The 14196-nt window shown below is 39.5% G+C and overlaps 1 long non-coding RNA gene across 1 annotated transcript; it reads right to left on the reverse strand.

Annotated features, from left to right (window-relative positions):
- Positions 1 to 310: 310 nt before the first annotated feature.
- LOC140517063 (uncharacterized) lies at positions 311 to 13404 on the reverse strand. Its single transcript, XR_011971460.1, has 3 exons — positions 12565 to 13404; positions 2526 to 2673; positions 311 to 684 (listed from the first exon to the last, which is right to left on the reverse strand). It is a non-coding gene; the product is annotated as an uncharacterized lncRNA (long non-coding RNA).
- Between the last annotated feature and the right edge of the window lie 792 nt (positions 13405 to 14196).

Genomic DNA, 14196 nt, shown 5'->3' on the forward strand with positions numbered 1-14196 from the left:
AAATTATAAAAGAAAACCAAAAAATGGAAAAATAGAAGACAATGTGAAATATCTCATTGAAGATTTAAAGTTTGGGAGGTTGTAGGGGAGAGTTCAGAAGAGTCCTGCCTTTTCTCTGCCATCTTGGCTCCACCCACCAAGGATGTCTCTTCTATTTGTGCTCTTAATCCTATTTGATCTCTCTACAACATTTAACACTGTTGATCCACACCCCATCACATCCCCCTTTCTGTAAATTTTCTTAACTTTTTACTTCAACTAGATTATGTAACATAAGTTTGTAATGGACCCAGTCAATACAATTTCATGGTTTTCTTCAACTTCTTTTTAATTGCACATGAGTAAGAGCAAAGATAGCAATGGCAGGAACCATTTGAGACTTGACAGGACTAGATCTTGGATAGGAAAAAGAAAGAAGGGACTTGAGAGAAGTCTGTGTAGAGATGAAATGATTCACCAAGGGACCAAAATGGGGAAGAGGAGAGAGGGCAGCCTTTGTAAGAGTTCCAGTTGTTGTTTGTCTTTCATTTGGAGGAGTAGCATCTCTGGTGGAAAGGCTTGTAGAACCCTTTTCAGGGCTGTTCATCCACCTTTGGTGTCCACATTTCACCCCAGCTGTATCCTGTGGCATTGTGAGAGTGATAGCTTGGGAAACAATTGAAGGATGGCAGGATCGGAAGTCATCTTGAGCATGATGAACAGAGTTAGGGTAAACAAAGCAGAGGAAAAGTGGAATAACAGCAGATTCTGATTAGACAAAGTAATTTCAGTTTATGAACATAGAAGTGGAACACTTATGGGTCATGGCAAGATCAAGGACGTGACTCCCTGTGTATAGCTGAAGTGGGGTGGAGGAGTAGGGATATTAGCAAGTTGGTGAACTTTGAAGTTAGAGTATATGAGGGAGTACAGTTTCTTCATGAATTTGAAATACTCTACAGGGTCCTTGTGAGGGTCAGATGAGTTTTTCCTGATCCCCTTGAGGTTAGTGCTTTCTGCCTCATCCAATTATCTATTTAACCACTAGAGTGCGTTGATGACCAGTTCCTGATCTTATTTAATAGCAATGGGGAATATTGTCAAATAGTCCACTGTAGCTGCTATACACGCTACCCAACACCAGAGGGCCCTCTGAGGTAATTGTCAAAGTCTAGCTCTCAGCTGGCCACCTCTTCTGCCTTATCTCTGCCCCTTTTGTGAGTGGCAACAAAACTCCTTGGTTTCAGGGGTTCTTAACTTTTTTTGTGTCATGGACCCCTTTGGCAGTTTGATGAAGCTACAGACCCCTTTGCTGACTAATGTTTACAAATATACAAAATAAGATATGTGTGATTACAAAGAAAACCAATTTTATTGAAATGAAGTTATCAAGTACATATACATATATGTGTATATGTAAGTGTGTGTGTGTGTGTGTGTGTGTGTGTGTGTGTGTGTGTACCCTAAGTTCATGGACCCCAGGTTGGGAAACCTAAGTTTAAGTCTTTGCCTATATATTTACTTAATCAGCCTCTTGGTTCCTCCTCCCCACCAAATTCTGCCCCCTCTCTCTGTTGCATTAAAAAAGAGATTATTCAAAAATACATAACTGTAAATATATATATGTGTGTATAACATGTGTGCATATATATATATTATTCACACTATTAGGAATAAAACAAATACATTAATTTAAACAGTAAATGCATCCTTTATCAGGAGGCAAGCCAAAATCTGAGAACTTGGTCCTTCTTCTTCCCATAGGAAGTAGCAGATGTTCACTCACAGGGTTTTTCCATTCATGGCCATTACCTCCCAGAAAGTATCTAGCCAGAGTGTATGTGTGAGAGGATTAGGAGGGGAGTGAGTATGGTGACTAGACCTCAAGGCCTTTTGATTTGTTTCTCTTCTGTGGTTTAGACTCAGCCTTGACAGGAGTCTTGATCAGATGCTGATTTCTGCCTCCAGGCAGTCCTATGTCTGCCTCTAGTCTTGAGAAAAACCTGATTCCATAGACTTTGTTAAAACTTTCTACTCAGGCCTCAGAGTTCTCAGATTACCCCTCCTTTCCTCAGTTGTCCACTTATCTCCCCAGTACTTAATAAATGGTTTTTCATTCATTCATCAGTGTGGTCAAAAATGGTCAAGTTGTGGGTCTTCCTAAGGGTGATAAGTTATAGCTCTAAATTTCTTGATTCCTGCTAATGACATATCTCCTAAGTAGTCTGCTTTTGCAGAGCAGATGTTTCTACAACTATATTTCACCTTGGTGCAGAGTTATAGCTCTAAAAATCCTAGCAAGGGGAAATAGATTATTGAGGTATCTTATAGTGGAGGGAGCTGCATGTAGGAGTATAGCTCCCCAAGTTCCCTACTTCCTTTCCATCTGTTTGGAAGAGACACTTCTAATGTGAATGGACTGGTGCAGTGTGAAGTGAGCAGAACCAGGGAAACAATTTAAAATATAACATCAATATTGTAAAAATGAATTATCTTTAAAAACCAGTCATGATTACAGAGGACTAATGATAAAGAATACTACTCACCTCCTGAAAAAAAGAGAACACACAGGATGAGAAGCACCTTTCTGGACAAGGCCAATATGAGAATTTATTTTGTTTTACTATGTTGATTTGTTACAACATTCTCCTCTTCTTTCTCCTCCTTTTTCTCCTCTTCATCCTCCTTCTCCTCCTTCATGTGTAGGAAATGTGAGGGAGAAAAAAAAATGCTTAATTTTTTTTTTAAGAGACAAATGAAAGAGAGAGAGAGAGAGAGAGAGAGAGAGAGAGAGAGAGAGAGAGAGAGAGAGAGAGAGAGAGAGACCTACTTGCCCATCCAGTGGCTAACAGAGAAAATGAGCCTGAGAGCTTTTGGTGGGGTAGACAGTTGACAGTTACTTCCTCCTCCCTGCTACTGATCTCAATAAACCACATTGCAACCTTGACTAGGAACAAAGAAGACAAGACTTGACCAAATCCTGAAGAGCTTCAGTGGATGAAATGGAAACCCTAGTGTTGAGGTTTGGGGTGCTGGGGATCCCAAAATACTGACACACTGGGTCCTGCTAGAATGAATTCTACACAAACCTTCTTAAAACCAAAGAAAAACAAAGCTTATTAAAGATTTGCCATACTGAGTTGACTCTTAAGGAGTGTAAGCGTTTGTAATGCTTGTATTCACAAGCAGACCAGATACAATCTTAGCTAGACAGAGTCTGAGCTGGATTGAATCTGAGCCCTTTCATGGAGGCGAGATGGAATTTAAATACAGAAAAGACTTAGGGAAGAATCCCGGTGTTGCCAAGTAGTCTGGGATCCCAGGGATGATCTTGATAGAGTAAACCCAGGGAGAATCCTAATGGGACTGGCCAGTAGTCCAGATAATCCGCAATCCACAATCCAGGCTGGGCAATTTGGACTTCAAGAGAATGCTAAGTAGTTGAGAATATCAAAAGGATGCTAGGATCAAAGGAAGAGAAGGCTAAATGGTGATAGGGAGTATCTGGGCTGGGAGAGAGGGGGAATCCAAGAAGCCCCTCAATGCCAGACTTTCCAGGGCCCTTCAGACAAATGTGACAAAAATCCTTCCGATCCAAGGTGAAAAGATAATGGTTTGGGCTTGTACCCCATCAACAGGACAGAGATGAATTGAAGGCATTGATTATGGTGGTAGTGGTGGTAGTGGTGGTGAGACAGACTATCAGAGAGAGGCAAAGACAACTGCATTTGATTCTCTGCTGCTGGGAAGCCCAACTGCTAGTAGGAACAGGCCAGGGGACAAATCCCAGCTCCTGGTGAAGAGCTGATTCCCTCAGATTCCAAATATACAATATTTTCCTTTAATCTTTTCCCTAGATCTACAGGCCAGGAGGGGTTTGGGATGAGGATTAAATGATGTAAGAGAGGACAGCACTTCACAGTGGCTTGGCATTTTAATTTGTTGTGTTTTAATAAACCATGTGGCTGCAGAGTGGACCATGTGTGTAATATAAATTTAGAAAACTGATCAGATTGAAGGAAATTTCTAAAACATAGGGTGGGGGCAGAGCCAAATCAAAATTTTCAAGTCCCTAAACCATTTTTTTCAATTGCAATTAGCACCTGCTACCACACGGAACCTTCCAACTTCACTGTAGTTGGAGGGAGAGGTGGGCTTATCATTTTCAGGCAAATCCCAAACCTTTATCAGTAGGCACTAACTAAAACCTAAGAGTTCTCAGCCACTCCCATGGGGATCTACCAGGTGTCCACTCCCAAAGCCTTTCTATTCATGATATAAGTAAAATCCTCAAGCATTTATTAAATTCCTGCTAAGTGCCACATACTGGGCTAGAGAAACAGAAAGACAAAAATAGTCTCTACTCTCAAGTAGCTCACAATCTACTGGGAGAGATAACGTGTAGGCAACTATGTACAAACTAGATATATACTGGATAAATTGGAGATGATCTTAGAGGGAAGGCATCAGCACACTAAGGAGGACTGGGAAAAGCTCTATGCAGAAGGTGGAAGTTTAGCCAAAACTTGAAGAAAGTCCAGGAAATCAAGAGACTGAGAAGAAGAGGGAGAAAATCCCATACATTTGGAATAACCAGTAAAAATGCATGGAAGCCAAGAGAGAGTATACTCGTGTGTGTGTGTGTGTGTGTGTGTGTGTGTGTGTGTGTGTGTGTGTGTGTGTGTAATGGCCTCCCAAAGGGTCAGTGTGCAGCCAGTGGTGAATTGGGGTTATATTAGAACTCAGAGTCCTCTAGTTGATCGATATTTCTTAAGGTGATACCTGCCTCTGTGTCACTGCCTCTGTCTGTGCTCTTGACTGAGTTCTCCATACTTCACCACTTACTCTGGGTCTTACTCATAGGGTTTGGGGTATCACTTAAAGTTTTATTGCAGAAACATAGGTGGAGGGACAAGAAGCAAGCTGTTTCTATGCTAATCATCATTTTATGTCTGTCCCCATTAACCTTCACAAAAGTTTGTACTGTCTTGCCCAATCTAATGTTAGCACATCCACATCCTTCCCCTTAGTACGTCTCTGCTAATGTGAAAGTCTTTCTACAGATTCACTCTCCTGTTCCTCATTGCTAGCCTCATTTTTTTTATATGTGGAGCCAGAGGCCAGTGTCCAACTCTGTTCAAAAAGAGGGTGTGTGTGTGTTTGTCCTTTGTTGCCAAAAAAGACCATGCCATCAGAGAAAGAATGACATGACTTGCACTTGACTTTGTTTTGAGTGAGGGCTGTGCAGGTCACCAGCCTCACTTCTGCTCTAGAGCCATCTGAATCCAGTGAACAGATATTTATCAGGATGATGAAGATGACTCAGGATGAGGCAATTGGGGTTAAGTGACTTGCCCAAGGTCACACAGCTAGTGAGTGTCAAGTGTCTGAGGTAAGATTTGAACTCAGGTCCTCCCGACTCCTGCACTGGTGCTCTATCCACTGCACCACCTAGCTGCCCCTCAAAAAGAGGGAGGAATAGGGGAAAGGGGAGAGAAAGGAAGAAGATAAGACTTCTTTGAGGGATTTGTTATTTGCACTAGGATTCATTTATTTGCACCAGTTGGGACCTATTTCCTATTGTATTTATTCAGTTGTGTGATTGCTGTATTTTTCCACAGTAGAATGTAGGCTCCTTGAGGGCAAAACTATTTTCTGTTATGTCTTTGTGTTTCTAGTGGGTAAAATAGTGCTTTGTATTTATTAGGCACTTAATGAATACTTATTGAATGGATGAATGATATGTTTATGGTGCTTTGAGCAAAGTGCTACGTAAGGTATCAGCAAACGTTTATTAAGTAATGACTCTGTACCAAGCACTGTTCTGGGTGCTGGGGATACAAATACAAAAAATAAGATAATACCTACCCTCAGGGAGCTTAGATTCTAATGGGAGAGACCACACATATAAGTATGTGCAGCATAAAAATAGAGAGAATAAATACAAATAGAAACAAGGTACTTAAGTAGAAGGCAAGGGAGGGAAGTTAGGGGAAGTTAGGGTTGGTCAAGAAAGGTTCAAATCTCTATCTTACATAGAGCTATAACTTATTGTTATTGTTTAGTTGTATACACCTCTACATGGTTCCATGAACTTTGTCCAAGGGATTTTTCTTGGCAAAGATACTGGAGTGGTTTGCCATTTCCTTTTCAGATGTGTCCCCATTTTACAGATAAAGAACTGAGGCAAATAAGGGTTAAGTGACTTGGCCAGGGTTACATAGCTAGTAAGTGTCTGAGCCCAAACTTGAACTCAGATCTTCCTGACTCCAGACCCTTTATCCACTGAACTGCATTGTTGCCTAGAGCTATAACCAGGGCAAGACAACTAGGGGCTTGGCTTAGGTTGCTGAAATTTAGAGAGCACTGATAGCACCTGTACTCCTTTATGAATTAGAAGCAAGCTGGCAGTCATTGTCCTCTAATATCTGTCTCATCTTGGGGTGTTATAGTCTACTGTTCTACTCTGTGTGCCCTAAAAACTGGCCAAGTATGAATCTTCACTGCCCTTGTCCATCCTTAGCCACTGTCTTGCTCTCATCCTCCTACCTTATCTTGTGCTTTTCTTTCTGTATAGCCTTACATGTGATTATTCTTGTAGTATGATTTAATTTTTATTTTTAGTAGTATTTATTTTTCCAATTATATGTAAGGATAGTTTTCAACATTCATTTTTATAAGCTTTTTGAGGTTCAAATTTTTCTCCTCTTCTCTCCTCTCTGCCCAAGATGGCAAGCAATCTGATACAGGTTATACTTGTGCAATCATGTTGAACATATTTCCATACTAGTCATATTGTGAAAGAAGAAACAGGACAAAAGGGGAAAACCACAAAACAAAAAAAGTGAAAATAGTTTGCTTCTATCTACATTGAGACTTCATAGTTCTTTCTCTGGATATGGATAGCATTTTCCATCATGAGTTTTTTGGAATTGTCTTGGATCATTGTAATGCTGAGAAGAGCTAAGTTTATCTAGGCTGACCATTGTATAATGTTGATATTACTGTGTACAGTGTTCTCCTGGTTCTGCTCACTTCACTCAGCATCAATTCATCTTAGTCTTTCCAGGTTTTTCTGAAGTCTGCCTGTTCATCATTTTTTATAACACAATAGTATTCCATTACATTCATATGTGCTATGATTTTAGAGGTTGGGAAGTACCAGACATGCTGTCTGATTCCTGAAAATCTCCTGTTAGTTATTTGGTTTTAAACAATCAAAACTGATTTATTTATTGGCTCCTATTATGTGCCAATTATTGGGCTAGTTGCTGAGGATGGAAATAGACAAAGAAACTATTCCTTGAATATAATTCAAAGAAGGAGAAAACAAAAATATATCCCAAATCCATATCCTTTTCCAAAAAGGAAAATACAAAGAAATAAAGCATGTTTCAGAAATGTTGGTGAAGTTTTAAGCTTTAAATATCTTAAGGTAGCTTAATACAAGGTAGTTTGTGATGGAGCATACACACTAGTACTTGAAGGCATCAGGACAGGTATCACATAGAAGATGGTACTTGAGCTGAATCTCAAGAAAGAATGAAATAGAAGGGAGGAGGAGGAACATTTCAAATATGAGAAACTTAATAGTGCAAAAGCATGGAGATAGGAAACAAAGTCGTATGTGGAAAGCAGACTGTGGGAGGGAGAGTGATATCCAATGAGGCTGGAAAGATAGATTGGGACCAGGTTGTGAAAGGTTTTAAGAGCTTGTTTTTGATTCTTAAGGCACTAGGAAGCCATTGCAGTTGATGATCTAGGGGAAGGGTGGGAATTCTGTGGCCTTGAGGCCACATGTGACCCTCTAGGTTCTCAAGTATGGCCCTTTAAATGAATCAAAAATTCACACAACAAATCCCCTTAATAATAGAATCTGTTCTGTAAAGCTTGGATTTATTCAAAGGACTACATTTGAAGACCAAGAAGCCCACATGTGGCCTTGAGGCTGTAGGTTCCCCACCCCTGGTCTAGGGAAATAATATGGTTAGATCTCTGTTGAAGGAAAAATCACCTTAGAAAACAGTGTGGAGGTTGGATTGAGGGAGGTAGAGACTTGAGGCAGTAGACTAATTAGGAGACTCTAAAAAATCAAGACGAGATGATAGGAGTCTGAGCTAGTGTGGAGGCTATATAAGTAGAGAGAGGAGGAGAGACACAGGAAGTGTTATAGATAAAGAAATGGCAAGATTTAACAACTAATTGAATATGTGGATGAGGGGGAGGAGGATATGAGGGAAATACCAAGGTTATGAACTTAAGGGAATGGAAGAATGGTTGTGCCTTGGAAAGAAATAGGGAAGTTTGGAGGGGGAGAGGGAAGATAATGAGTTCTATGGAGTTGGAAAGATCTTTGGTATAATTGTTGATGTGGAACTGAAGTTCAAGGGAGAGATCAAGCCTGGAAATATGGAGCTGGGAGTTATCCACATAGTGATGACAATTAAATCCATAAGAGTTGATGAGGTTATCAAGAAAGAGAAGGATAGGGGAGTCTAGAGCAAGACCTTGGGAGAATACCCACAGTTTGGAGGAAGGGTATGGAAAGAGCAATGAGAGGTAGGAGAAAAAAGAGAAATGTCCTGAAAGCAGAGAGAAGAGAGATTATCAAGAAGTAGCAAATAGGTTGAGAAGTATGATGGCTGAAAAAAGACCATCAGATGTGGTGATTAGATCATTAGTAATAATAATAGTTAACATCTGAGAAGCTTTCCAAAAATTATCTCATTTTATCCCTACAATAGTCCTGAAAGGTAGGTGCTATTATTATCCCCAATTTACATATGAGGAAACTGAAGCAGAGAGTCACATAGTTAAGTGACTGAGACAGAATTCAAACTCAGACTCTCCAAAATCCAAGTACAGCACTTTATTCATTGAGCCACCTAGTTTCTTCTAACTGCCTGAGAGTTCTGGAGAAAGCATTTTCAGGTATATGATGAGGTTGAGGGCCAGATTGTAGTGGGTGGAGAAGTGAGAGAGAAGAGAAGAAGTAGAGGCAGTAGTTATAGACAGCTTTTCCTAAGAATGTGACTGGGGAAAATTTTTCCATTCTCCATAAATCAGACAAATACACTATTCCTTACTCTCCTAATTTGTTTATAGTATTAGTCTTTATACTTACATTATGTATCCATTTGGACTTTATTCTTGTGTATGGTGACAGGCATTGGTCTGCGCCCAGTTTCTACCATACTGTTATCCAGTTTTCCCAGCAATTTTTGTCAACAGTGAGTTCTTATCCCAGAAGCTGGGTCCTTGGGTTTATCAAGCAGTAGATTGCTATATTCATTGACTACTGTGTCTTGAGTACCTAACCTATTCCATTGGTCTACCCCTTGAGGCATGTTTCAAACTCAGTATTTCCTTACTCTAAATCCATCTCATTATCTACTTGGCCACCTTATGGTCTGTTAGTACTACCACTACCTGCTAATACTGTAGTGCTAACTTTACTAGTTGTATGTTCTTGGGTAGATTGTTTGCCCATTCTGACCCTCAATTCCTCTCCTTAAGATCTGGATGATCTAATTATATTCCCTGCTATAGGTCTCCCTCCCATGTGGATCTGAAATTTGGAGGGAAGAAATCTGGGTTTGAATCCCAGCTCAGGTACATACTAGTTTTGTGATCATGGCAAATCACTTAAACTCTTAGGACTTCAGTTTCTTTGTCTGAAAAATGAGGATAATAATATTTGTACCACCCACCTCATAGGACTATTACAGAAAAAAGCATAAATTGCTATACGCACATAAAGTGCTGCATAAATGTGACATCATTTAATGAGTGTGAAAAAAATAGCCCTTCTCTTATTATGGGTGGAAAGTGTATCATTACTGAATGAGCAAGATGTTTTGGAAAGCATGTCACAAGAGTGAGAAACCTCTACATTCCTTTGGGGTTTCCAGTGCCTTGGAGTGAAGGTCCTAAAATGATGATTATTATCTGGATAGCCTTCCCAAATGAGGATGGGAAATCCTGATTGTGCTGCAGTCTGCTCTCAGGTCCTGAATGGTTTTTAAATCTGAGATGAAAATTGGTCTTGTTATCCTCCCATCAGGCCTCTGTCACACTGTCTCTCCTCCACCTCACAATGGGGAGAAGCAAAGAAAAAGGGGGAAACAAAAGGCCTCTTCAGAGACATCAAATAGCCCAAGCCCCTCCCTGGACTCTTCACAAAAAGCAGGGGAGAAAGAAGTAGACTCATTATTCCACCTTGAGCTGGGTACTTGGCCTCTCTCTATGGGCCTTGGTTTGACTCTTCTGTAGAAATAGTGGGTGATGGGAGAGAGACACTACCTACAAATTTGGTCAAGTTCTAAAAAAAACCTTTGTTTTAGTTTCTAGGTAGGTTCTATAACCTCACTGTAGTTTTTGTCTAGTTCTAAAAAAATCTTTCTTTTTAAAACTGGATCAAAATTGTAGGAAGGATGTGGAACCTGCCTGGAATCTACCTATTGAGTATGCTAATAACATACAAATGACCAATGGAATATACACAAAAAGATTACAAAAAGACATGGACTTCTGTCTCACTCCAATATTTCTGTTCCATTCTTGCTCTGATTCCAGGAAAGGAAGCCTCATATCTAATCACAAACCAAGTAGTTGCTTCTATCCAGACTGAAATGCAGAGACTGATAAAATTCCTTTGATATTATGTACTATATTTGTAGATTTGTTAGACATTGTAACTATTTTGTTCTTTCCTCTTGGGAAAGGAGTCTATGCTAGTCAGCTTGTGTCACCTGACAAACTGGATCTGGGAATATTAGGGAAACAAAACGAGTACCTTTGTCTGTTGGTTATGTCTGCTGTTAGCTCTCTCAGATATTGGAGAAAAGACACTTCCATGAATATGTGTATCTGTATGTAAGTGTGTGTGAGGAACATGGGATGGTTAGTATACTGGGAGATTTGGTTTGGATGGAAGCAGAAGAAGGCCTGGCATTGTCTTGATTCCATGCCTAGGGAAGTTCAAGGTACTGTTCATCCTATCAGTGTCCTGTTCCCTTACATCTCAATTGGCACTGAGGCTAGAAGGGAAACTCCTTAGATATGGTTCCATGACGTGTTCTGCAGAAAAATTTGTAATCCTTGTCCAAAAACCCAAAATGAAACAAAAAATAAATCTCTTCCTTCTCTAGAATAGAAATATATATTGTCCTTTCCCAAATGGCTTGAAATTTTCCTTTAAGGAATCAAGAGAAGCAAGCCTTTATAAGGCTTGATGATATATAATGTGCACATTTTTCAAATGCTGCTCTTTGTAGATGGCCATAGAATGTATTGGGCCTCCATGAGATAAGAGATTACTTAAAAGATATCATCCTAATGGTCTATATAAGAAAAGCTGAATGGATGAAAATGCCCATTGTATACATTATGACATATAGTTGGAAGGTTAGCCTATTCAATTAGATGTGTGTGTGTGTGTGTGTATGTGTGTGTGTAGAGAGAGAGAAACATATGCCCTAACTACCCATCCCATAGCCATCCTGAGCACTGCAGCTTCTGTATGTAGCATGCTAAAAGACATGCATAAATGTACACAAGATATATATATATATATATATATATATATATATATATATATATATATATATATATATATATATATATATATATATATATATATATACACACATGTGAGATGGAATGCATTCAGGAATACTGCACAATGTAGCTTAGCATGCACTTTTTAAAAAGCATACATTTCCTCTCAGTAATGCTGTATGGTTGTTAATCTTGGAACATGACAAAATCTGATGAATTAAAAGTAGAGGTGATCCTAAGGTCAATGCAGAGATGCATAGTGGATACAGGTAGGCTGCAGCATATTTCTATTTCTCTATATTTTCTATTATGTATGGGCAAAAAGTAGCATACAGGATATCATGTATAAAATATATTATTGAAAAAGAATTGAGTTGAACTGTTAATGAGATTGAAAGACAACAGATTAGAAACCCAAGTACCTATGAAATATTTTTGAAAGCTACAAGGTAGATTTTCTGTGAAAGACTGATGGAAAACATGGACCAACAAAAGAAAATATACATATAATTTTTTATAACATAGACAAGAGTCACACAGGGTTATTGTGTGGGTTCTGATCTGTTCTGATGAAGAAAATACCCACATCACTGAAATCACAGATCTTCTAAAGTATAAAATTATTGTCATTTCCACAAAGACCTGCCCTGCTCTTCTAATATTGGGAGAGATGTGGTGTCCGTTAGTCCTCTCCAAAGAGAGCTGATGTGTTTACTAGATTAGCAAGTTGTTATCTTGGGAGGAACCAGAGGATATAAATTAGGAAAATTAATGAGGAAGGAGATAGTGATGGAGGGATGGGGTAATGACTAGGAAAAATACCCAGAGAAGAGAAGAAAAAAGGTCATGCTTTAAAATTTCTTCTGATTCCCCACAATAGTTTAGAGAATTACCCTCTATTCCCTTCCCTATATCAGTATCCACTCCATTCTACTCAGGGAGAACATCTTCCTTGAAGGTGCTGGCCAGACCATACTTGACTGCAGTTCGAAAGACCGGGACTGGGAGATAAGAAGTATTAATTACCTAGAGGATTGATCGATCCTCTGGAGAGATGTTCTTTCCTTGTGGCCAGTTCCCAAAAAGCATCTCTCTTAGCTGCCCAGACTTAGGACTCTTCTCTTCCTATCTCCACAGGCTAGGTTTTGAGAACCCTACCATCCTCCCGTTAAACCAAGCTGTGAACAGAATCATCTGACCTCCCTTTATCTATTCTGGCAGCTTACTTAGGATCTACAAATATGTCTATATCTTTCCCACCCTTCAATACCCCTCACTTTATTCATGCATCCCCATGAATTATTTTTTTATGACTAACCTTGAGAAGGTTGTCTATAATAGTTTCCTCTATTTCCTTTCCTTTTACTCACTTCTTAATTCTTTATAGTCTAGCTTCTGACTGCATCAACAGTTTCAATCAAAATTGTTCTCCTCAAAGTTACTAATAATCTCCTAACTAACAGATCCAATGGCCTTTCATCAATCCTTATCTTGACCTCTATGCAACCTTTGACTGTCCATCACCAACTTCTCCTTGATATTCTCTTCTCTTTAGATTTTTAGGATACTACTCTCTCCTTGTTCTCCTACTACCCATCGAACTGCTCCTTCTCAGTCTCTTCTTCTGGGTCTTCATCCATGGGTGTCCCATAAGGTTCTGTTGTGGGCTTTTCATCTGGTGATCTCATCCGTTCCCATGGATTCAATTATCATCTCCATGCTGATGATTCTCAAATCTCCTTTTCCAGGCCTAATCTCTCTGCTAATCTCTAGTTTTATGTCTCCAAATGCCTTAAAACATGTCTATTTCCCCCAAAATATTTTTCCCCAATTACATAGGAAAACAATTTTCAATATTTGTTACTTTTTAAACAAGTTTTGAGTTTCAAATTCTATTCCTCCCTCCACCCTGTGACAGTAAGTAATCTGATACAGGTTATACATGCACAATCAACATTTCCATAAAACATTAAAACATTTCCACATTAGTCATTTTGTGCAAAAACACTCAAAAAGAAGGAAGGAAGGAAGGAAGGAAGGAAGGAAGGAAGAAAGGAAGGAAAGAAGTGAAAAATGCTATGTTTTGGTCTGTATTCAGACATCAGTTCTTTCTCTGCTGGCGGATAGCATTTTCATTACAAGTCCTTTGGGATTGTCTTGGAATAAATGCCTATTAATACATTCCTAACTTTCCTATTACTGTCACTGGTGTCACTGTCTTCCTAGACACCCAGGTTCACAATTAAGGCATCATCTTCAACTCCTTGCTCTTTCTCACCTTCCATATCCAATCAGTCAGTGTCAGTCCTGTTGTCTATACTTTTGTACCATCTCTCCCCTACAGCTCCTTATCTCTTTTGATGCTGCCACCACCCAGGTGTAGCTCTTATCTGTTGTCCTCCACCCAGGTCAGATCACTTCAGGAGCATCATGATCAGTTCTGGCCATATTATAGACAGGACAAAGATAAGCTAGAGAGCATTCAGAGGACAGTCAGGATAGTGAGGGGTCCCAAGACCATACAATTGAAGGGTTAATTGAGGAGGGTAGAGCCAAGATGGCAGAGTAGCAAGAAATACAGCAAACTCCTCTATCCAAAAATAGTCAAACCTCCTCCAAACAGATCTAGAAAATGCAACAGGCTGAATCCCAATTGGG

Source organism: Notamacropus eugenii, chromosome 1, assembly GCF_028372415.1.
Source record: "Notamacropus eugenii isolate mMacEug1 chromosome 1, mMacEug1.pri_v2, whole genome shotgun sequence".
In the NCBI taxonomy this organism is placed as follows: Eukaryota; Metazoa; Chordata; class Mammalia; order Diprotodontia; family Macropodidae; genus Notamacropus; species Notamacropus eugenii.